Genomic DNA, 9,141 nt, shown 5'->3' with positions numbered 1-9,141 from the left:
ATGCACATTGAGTTAAACGGATGCGAATATGTAATATTCGTTTAATTGTATTTTTAAGTGTTGACATTGATTTCCAACACAAGTAAGCTTTTTATATAGTATAACATAATGTTAAATTATTTATTTCTTACATATACATACATAGTTTCATTGAAATAATTGAAAATAGAGAAACATAACATAATCCTCCGTCACTGCTAGAAATAATATTATAATATACATGAATCAACAAAAACATCATATCAATTATGTATATATTTAGATCATTGTCATTCTCATGCTTTGATATACAATGGTTAGAGTTATTCGTGTAACTGTCAAATTGTTCAAACGTACAATAAAGAAATGATTAAAAAATACCTTTTGCAAACGTATACTGAACAAGTTAACGATTGATGACGAGGTGTCTAATAAATTTTAGTGATAATCAAACACACTGGCTTATAGGTTTCATTTTTTGTAAGAATATTCCTTAAACGTTTCCATAACGAAAAGATAAAATCCATAATGAAAATAATTAGAATAAACTATCACAATACAGCTGATGGAAGTGATCCACTGCTTTATTTTTAATAAACTCTTGCTCGTTTTATGAAAAACGACATATCTATAATATATGTACCCATTAATCTCAGTGATTTGTTGACACAGTACTGTAATGAATTCTTAAATGAGAACTGTAATAATGTTATGAATAATCAAATATTATTTTTGCGATGAAAACGATCAGAATGAGACAACAAAGAATTTATTCATGATATTTATGTTTGCTTTAATAACACTGACATAACAATGAAACGGCATATACATACAACTAGTGGAGTTATCTACATTTTAGTTCGCGTGTTTAGTTTATGTTTATATTAAATCATTACATCTATTTTGATTAGATAATTTGCTATGAAATTCCAATATAACACATATCAATCTAGTTATTATTGCAAACTGTTCATTCAACTCGGTTGCATACTTTATTATTTCAGACATTTAAGAATTGCCAAGATATCGTCATAAACGCATCTCCTCTTAAAATGCACATATAGTAGTATTATTGACAGTTTATCATGATTATAGTAAGAAATTCTACTTTGCAATAATTTTAATATGTTTCACAAATCATGTGATACGAATATGTAGTGATTTTCATTATATATTAAGATATGTACTCATTTAAACAAATTAAACAATTTCTTCAAATGAATGATATTTTACGATACAATGTCTCAGACGATATCCTAAATCTGCAATAATTTTGTCTTGTGGCGTTCATCATTCATTGAAATCGACTATGTCTTGCACTCAAATATTGTTATCAATTAATTTTATGACAACAGTTTGAACAAACGAAATGCATTACAATTAGATGTTTGAACGTTGCTTTATGTGCCTCATCATTCTTTTATACTTCCCTTCGAAACGTGAAATTGACTTTTATAATCACTCGTGCATATTATGACTGAAATATTTTGGAATTAATACGAAAAAGAATGATTACAATACATAAAGTGCTTAAGATTGAATGTTGCTACGGGGGTTATAGATGTTGTATGTTTCACTATATATCGCAGCAGCCTTCCATTCCGCTTTAACAACATTGTGAATATGTCTAAAATTGCACAAGCTATACGTTATTGTCGAAAGCATCAAAATTAATTACTTAAATTATTCAGATTCATGTTGTTTCCCGTCCAATTATGTCTAGTTTTCGTTAGGTTTGAAGAATATTCGTCTTTTTGCTGTCAGTGCTATATTTTAAATTTTTGCATTTATGTCTTACTTGCTCTGTTTTAAGAACTACTGGTTATTGCAAGTTGTAATGAAAATGTTATTCTTGTTGGTTTTCCCTATAACAAAAATCCTGAATTCGTTCATTTAGGAATTTGACACGCTTTACAACATACGTGATAAATTGTAGCAAATGAGTTCCCGGGTTATATCAAAGACAACTGCAATCAGTTTTCTTCGAATGTGATAAGCTAATTGTAAAACTGGTTAAACAATATTACACATGTTTATTCATGATTTTACACGTATATATAGGTATGTAGTGTGTGGGATTTTTACATAATTATCTTCTTTTTGTCAGAACTTATACGACTTTTTGAAATTGTAGCAGATATCAAGTTTAATATCTATAAATTTATATTATATACAAGAATTTTTTTAACAAAAAGTTAAATATTTACATTGTAGTTAAAATAAATCGGGAAGTAAACTTTCAATTTGTACGCATGAAAATCACCCTTGAGCTCAAAGTTCGTTTCTAAAAGGTTATACTTGTAGCAGAATCATGCCATTCTTTTAATCCGTAATGCAAAATATATAATTAACAAGATCAACAAGGAAAGGCGGTGTTCAATAAACACAACCCCGCCAAGCTTGAAGTCTGAATTACGAAAAATTTAAATGTTTCCGGTGGAAACGTTATGCAAAATCCTTATAAGGGAAACAAAATGGAAACTGTAAGCATTTGTGAAAATCTAGATGATAGAAACTCAAATCGTCATTTTTATTTCTTCAACACAGCTGTTTTCATATATGTACAGATCGGATACAGCAAAAGCGCTGTTTTGGGACGTTAAAAGATGTTGTACCTTCCATAACATCACATTATTAACCAACATTAAATCAAATCTTAATCTGTTAGATTATACATCTCTATACAATAGTGTTCGTCAGGTAACGTGTAATTGACTTCGATAGCCTTGCAAATATATAGAAATCATTACAGCGAGTTTGATTAAGTCCTTTGTATTTATTTAAATACGTTATGTGAATTTTTTATATAACATTAAAATAGTCCATTTACATTCGGTGGTTGAACTTAAACAAATAGCGCTTTTCAAAATAACATTTCATATTAAGTACGCATAAAGTTAAAAAAGTATTTATCTAACAACATTACTTACATCAAAATTGTTTTTCCTCAATACTGTCTGTTTTAACTAAATAATATCATTCCGACAGGACATGTTATTATTATAAAAGTTCAGCCATGTGGTGTTTTATAGCCGATTAGAGTAATTTAATTGTGTCTAGGAACATTGAACTAAAACGAACAGTCATACAACTGGGATTTATATTGTAATGTCATACGAGTGAGCAAAGTTAAACTTCAACAGTAGAAGATCAGTGTGCCCAGCAGGGGCAGCTGAGGTTACACTTAACACAGCTCTATAACATTTATGATACATTTTCGACAAAAAAAGATAATGAAACAAAAACAAGTCGGTCATTAAAAAAAACAGAATCATAATTATAAAGGATTTGCACTGCCAAATCATATAACGTTATTTATATAAACAACTTTATAAAACTTTGTAAACTAGAAATAAATGCCTGCAAATCAACTATAAAGTCGTTATAGAAAGTTTCATCTTTAAAAAAATATTTTTTTTATAATTATATGAAATCATTTTGCACTTGTCTTTTCTTATAATGTATTCGTTATTTGAGTACGTATCATCTTTACAACAGAGTATAAGAATTATAAGAATGCATCATTCACTTGTTTTTTTAACATCTTGAAGACGTTTACAAAATTAATAAAAAAATATGACAATTCAAATTGATGCTGCAAGTGGAAGATAGTTTGTACATGTTTTCTGCTTACAAACTTTTAACTTTTTGTTCTTATACATATATGACTTATTTAGATAACAACACTGATTACGCAATACGTTGAACAAAAGATAACACATAAAATATTAAGATTAGCTGTAAGACATAAAATCAAATTTAACAATGCTTAACATGAAGCGTCTTATGTAAATGTGGAACGGATATTTCAGACAACATGTATCTTCGAGGAAAGTCAATAAGAGTTTGCCCCTAACATATAAATAATTTTGATTTCAATGTAACGTGGATTAGAATTTTTTTTTTTGTTTGAAAAATTGCAAACGCAAGTGTGGCATTTTTTGTAATTGATTTCTAACAATGAGATGTTTCTCTCTCGCATTTCTAACATCTAATGTCTTGTCTTTTGAAATGCAATTTTGCTGTGTAAAGAGATTAATTTCACACAATTACTTTTTAATAAAATAACAAAATAATTATTCAAGAGAGTAACCTCTTTCAAAGACGGGGAAAATCTAGGAACAATGTTTAAAATGAAACCTGATTTATTTTTACATGTTTCTCAGTTGTGACGTCGAACTTTATTTTACGCGAGCAAAAGTGTATGTAAATGCACATTGAGTTAAACGGATGCGAATATGTAATATTCGTTTAATTGTATTTTTAAGTGTTGACATTGATTTCCAACACAAGTAAGCTTTTTATATAGTATAACATAATGTTAAATTATTTATTTCTTACATATACATACATAGTTTCATTGAAATAATTGGAGAAGGAGAAGAATTTTATAAGACTTAGTCTTTCATTCTCATCCTTTTCTTTGAATATATTATATATTTGTATTCTGATTGTATTGTATTATGTATATCATGTAAATATTCGGGAAATAAATATGTTTAAACTAAATAATTGAAAATAGAGAAACATAACATAATCCTCCGTCACTGCTAGAAATAATATTATAATATACATGAATCAACAAAAACATCATATCAATTATGTATATATTTAGATCATTGTCATTCTCATGCTTTGATATACAATGGTTAGAGTTATTCGTGTAACTGTCAAATTGTTTCAAACGTACAATAAAGAAATGATTAAAAAATACCTTTTGCAAACGTATACTGAACAAGTTAACGATTTGATGACGAGGTGTCTAATAAATTTTAGTGTTAATCAAAAACACACTGGCTTATAGGTTTCATTTTTTGTAAGAATATTCCTTAGACGTTTCCATAACGAAAAGATAAAATCCATAATGAAAATAATTAGAATAAACTATCACAATACAGCTGATGGAAGTGATCCACTGCTTTATTTTCAATAAACTCTTGCTCGTTTTATGAAAAACGACATATCTATAATATATGTACCCATTAATCTCAGTGATTTGTTGACACACAGTACTGTAATGAATTCTTAAATGAGAACTGTAATAATGTTATGAATATTAATCAAATATTATTTTTTTGCGAATGAAAACGATCAGAATGAGACAACAAAGAATTTATTCATGATATTTATGTTTGCTTAAATAACACTGACATAACAATGAAACGGCATATACATACAACTAGTGGAGTTATCTACATTTTAGTTCGCGTGTTTAGTTTATGTTTATATTAAATCATTACATCTATTTTGATTAGATAATTTGCTATGAAATTCCAATATAACACATATCAATCTAGTTATTATTGCACACTGTTCATTCAACTCGGTTGCATACTTTATTATTTCAGACATTTAAGAATTGCCAAGATATCGTCATAAACGCATCTCCTCTTAAAATGCACATATAGTAGTATTATTGACAGTTTATCATGATTATAGTAAGAAATTCTACTTTGCAATAATTTTAATATGTTTCACAAATCATGTGATACGAATATGTAGTGATTTTCATTATATATTAAGATATGTACTCATTTAAACAAATTAAACAATTTCTTCAAATGAATGATATTTTACGATACAATGTCTCAGACGATATCCTAAATCTGCAATAATTTTGTCTTGTGGCGTTCATCATTCATTGAAATCGACTATGTCTTGCACTCAAATATTGTTATCAATTAATTTTATGACAACAGTTTGAACAAACGAAATGCATTACAATTAGATGTTTGAACGTTGCTTTATGTGCCTCATCATTCTTTTATACTTCCCTTCGAAACGTGAAATTGACTTTTATAATCACTCGTGCATATTATGACTGAAATATTTTGGAATTAATACGAAAAAGAATGATTACAATACATAAAGTGCTTAAGATTGAATGTTGCTACGGGGGGTTATAGATGTTGTATGTTTCACTATATATCTCCCGCGGACATACTCGTTCAAAACTGTCTCGAGGTGATGCAATGTTGTACATTTCACTCTCTCCTGCCGATATTTACGATAAAAAGAGTCTAGATTCTCTCTTAAAACGATGATTTTCCTTGCTTTGAGGGGTCTCACCTCTATATTTTTTAAAAGCAACGTCCGAATATAACAATGTAAATTTCTTTAAGTAATAATGAAATATTAATGTATCAGTGCATTTCTTCTCTCTCGCGCACGTTATTTTATTATAATCATTTTAATGGTCTAACTTGATATGCTTGATTAACTGTTACAATATAGACTGAAATGCTATATTTTTTATTTTACTTATGTTATATATTTTATGTAATATGATTATTATATATGACATATTATTACCCTAGTTCAACATCTATTAATACCATTGACATCTTGTCAAATCATTGTGGCAACGCCCGGCTTTCGTTTTGTCTCAAAAATTGGGCTAACATCTGATTCATGCCTACAGTATCAAGGAATACTCCCTTTAAAAAATGAAATGACAAATGATTGATGACAAGTCATTATTGCTATTCTTATACCTGCATTACATTTATTTGCATATTAAAAGATCAGACATATGCATGCATCTCAGTATGACTATTTCTATATTGAATTTTAAAAACACACATTAAGGCTGTATAAGAAATAGACAGGAATTAACGTATGAAATGTTTAATTTGCACTAGTGATGACGGACGCCATGCAACAATGATGATAAAACAATAAAATATTCAGTGATTAAGAACGTAAACATTTTATACTGTCATGCAGATCATTGATCTATCTTCCTACATGTAACACATCAATGAAATATAGGTATGTTAAACAAATGAACTATGTACATGTATATATTCAAGAAGCAATTAAAATAATTGCGTATATGGATAATTTATTGATTTCAGTACGTTGGGCGTATACATGGAGAGGTGTTAAACGGCTTGGTATTTATGCACAATAATTTTAGATACCACATGTCATTCCTTCATGTAATTCCCTTATTTTCATAATCAATTACCTAGCACAAGGTAGTTCTAAATCAATTATATATAATAAATGAAATTGAGTGAACAGAATATGTAGAACTACATGATTTTAAGACTCAATGTACAGATATACTCATACGGTGAATTTCGGACCATCAGTAATTATGGTAACAAGCACACACTCAGTTGTTATGTAGTTGCAGTACAAACACACACACAGGGTGTTTAATCTAAAAATACTGAAGACAGGAAACAGCAACAGATAATAAAGCAACTTGTTCATGACATTTATATCTCGTCAGATTTTAAAGATAATGCACAGACACATCGCAGACATAAAAATCTTCAGAAAGTGCAGTGTTAAGAGTGCAATTTTTAAATCATAAGGATGTCTACATCATTATTGTTTGCATCATTTGCTTAATTCTGATGCAGGAACAGACCATCTTATTACGTCTTTGTTCACATTTACATGACATCTTTTGTTTTTGAGTTTATGAAGATATTTGTTACGGTTAATCAGCTTAACGTTTACGATACTTTTTCACAAACTATGCCTTAATATACAGGCACAGTTTGATAAATGTGTTCTTCGTCAATGAGTTAATGACAGTTTATTTTACAGCATCTACTGACTTACAAGTAAAATTGTCAACTACAGTGTTCGCTAGCCGGCTAGAGCTCAATGAGCAAGAAGGTTCACACTCATTGCTCAGTACTGACTGGTTCGAGGAACGGATTCGAAAATGTGTCTATAAGCTTGTAGCTTCCTACATATTCGAACTAAAATGAATTCTATATAAACCAAAATTACCTTTTCCTCAATAGAAAATAGAGCAAATATGTTAGAAATTTGCTAAAATCATATTGAAGGTTTTTTTTATTTCAACAAAACTTGTTTATACATATACATCGATATTTGTTATAATTCATTTACCGGTAGTAACCATATATTTTTGCAGTAACATTTATCTGATGGCACACATGAACGTGTTAGATTTTCCGACGATGCCAAAATAATTAGGTTTCTATATAGAAAGAGATTTTACATCCTGTTTGCGAATTGTTTCGACTGGAAAATCATGCTTGCTGATATAAAATGGAGACGAGAAACCGGTCTCGGTCTTGGAGACTACAAATCGAACAAAAATAATATCTCGTGCATGTTAAAAACATTTCGATCTTTCATATTTCTTGCATACGTTATCTCAAATATGGATATCATGTTCGACAGCTAATGAATCCAGTTCATCATGTTTGTAAAATGATATTCACTCATTTGTTTTGATTTCAAATCATTACAGATTACTGGCTACCAAAAAGAAATAATTCTTCCTAAAATATATTATTTCACACACAAAAATCGATTAATTTATTAAATATTTAAACAAGATAATATTCTTGTATCGCATGTTCACTTTATGAACATTTGACTAATATTTAGAACATGTTTAGATATTAAGTTTATTTATTATTACCAGCCTTTAACAGGAAGAAATAAGATAGTTTGATCACTTTCATTTGTTTGTGGAAATAAAAGGCATTTAAAGTAGGCTTTAATCCTAAACGCATTTACCTCAAAAGACCAATTTGCTGCGTCTTAACATGCTGCAACTAAGTTTGATAAGCCAAAATCTATCACGCTGGTAGGATGTGATCAAAAATAAAGCGGGATCAATCATATATTGTTGAGGTTTGGAGATTTAAGTATGAAAGTAGAAGAAAATTTGGTAGTAGACAACAACTGTGGCTATGACGCCGCGTGTTCTAGCATTATCAATAGTAATTCACCAATTCGCCAATAGGGTATGTAAGTCTCGTCATGTGACTTGCGAGATTTCACGATATTTTGCACTTCCGGGTACAAACAAATATCAACAACATTGCATATCTATATTGGGTAATATTATATACTACTTGTATGCCGGTGGGAAAGTAAAACTTACATGGAAAAGCAAATGATATGTGGAAATTGGCAGTTTTTTGTTTTGTAACGAAATGCAAATGGTTTCATCTTGTGAACAAGTATCAATAAAAGACAACTTCGTATAATCTTCAGGTGGGTGTGTCATTTCAAATTCAGTTTATCCCAATAAATGTTGTAATATTTTCATTTCCATGTAAATCTAATAAATTTGTTTTTTGATACAACATCATTCGCATCTGACACCAGACAGGTGCATTTGATTTTATCAATTTTCTATAGCGCTACCTGATTATCTCT

This window comes from Ruditapes philippinarum, unplaced genomic scaffold (genome assembly GCF_026571515.1).
Source record: "Ruditapes philippinarum isolate M1 unplaced genomic scaffold, ASM2657151v2 ctg2404_1_1_1_1, whole genome shotgun sequence".
NCBI classification, from domain to species: domain Eukaryota; kingdom Metazoa; phylum Mollusca; class Bivalvia; order Venerida; family Veneridae; genus Ruditapes; species Ruditapes philippinarum.
This window is presented reverse-complemented; position numbering follows the sequence as displayed.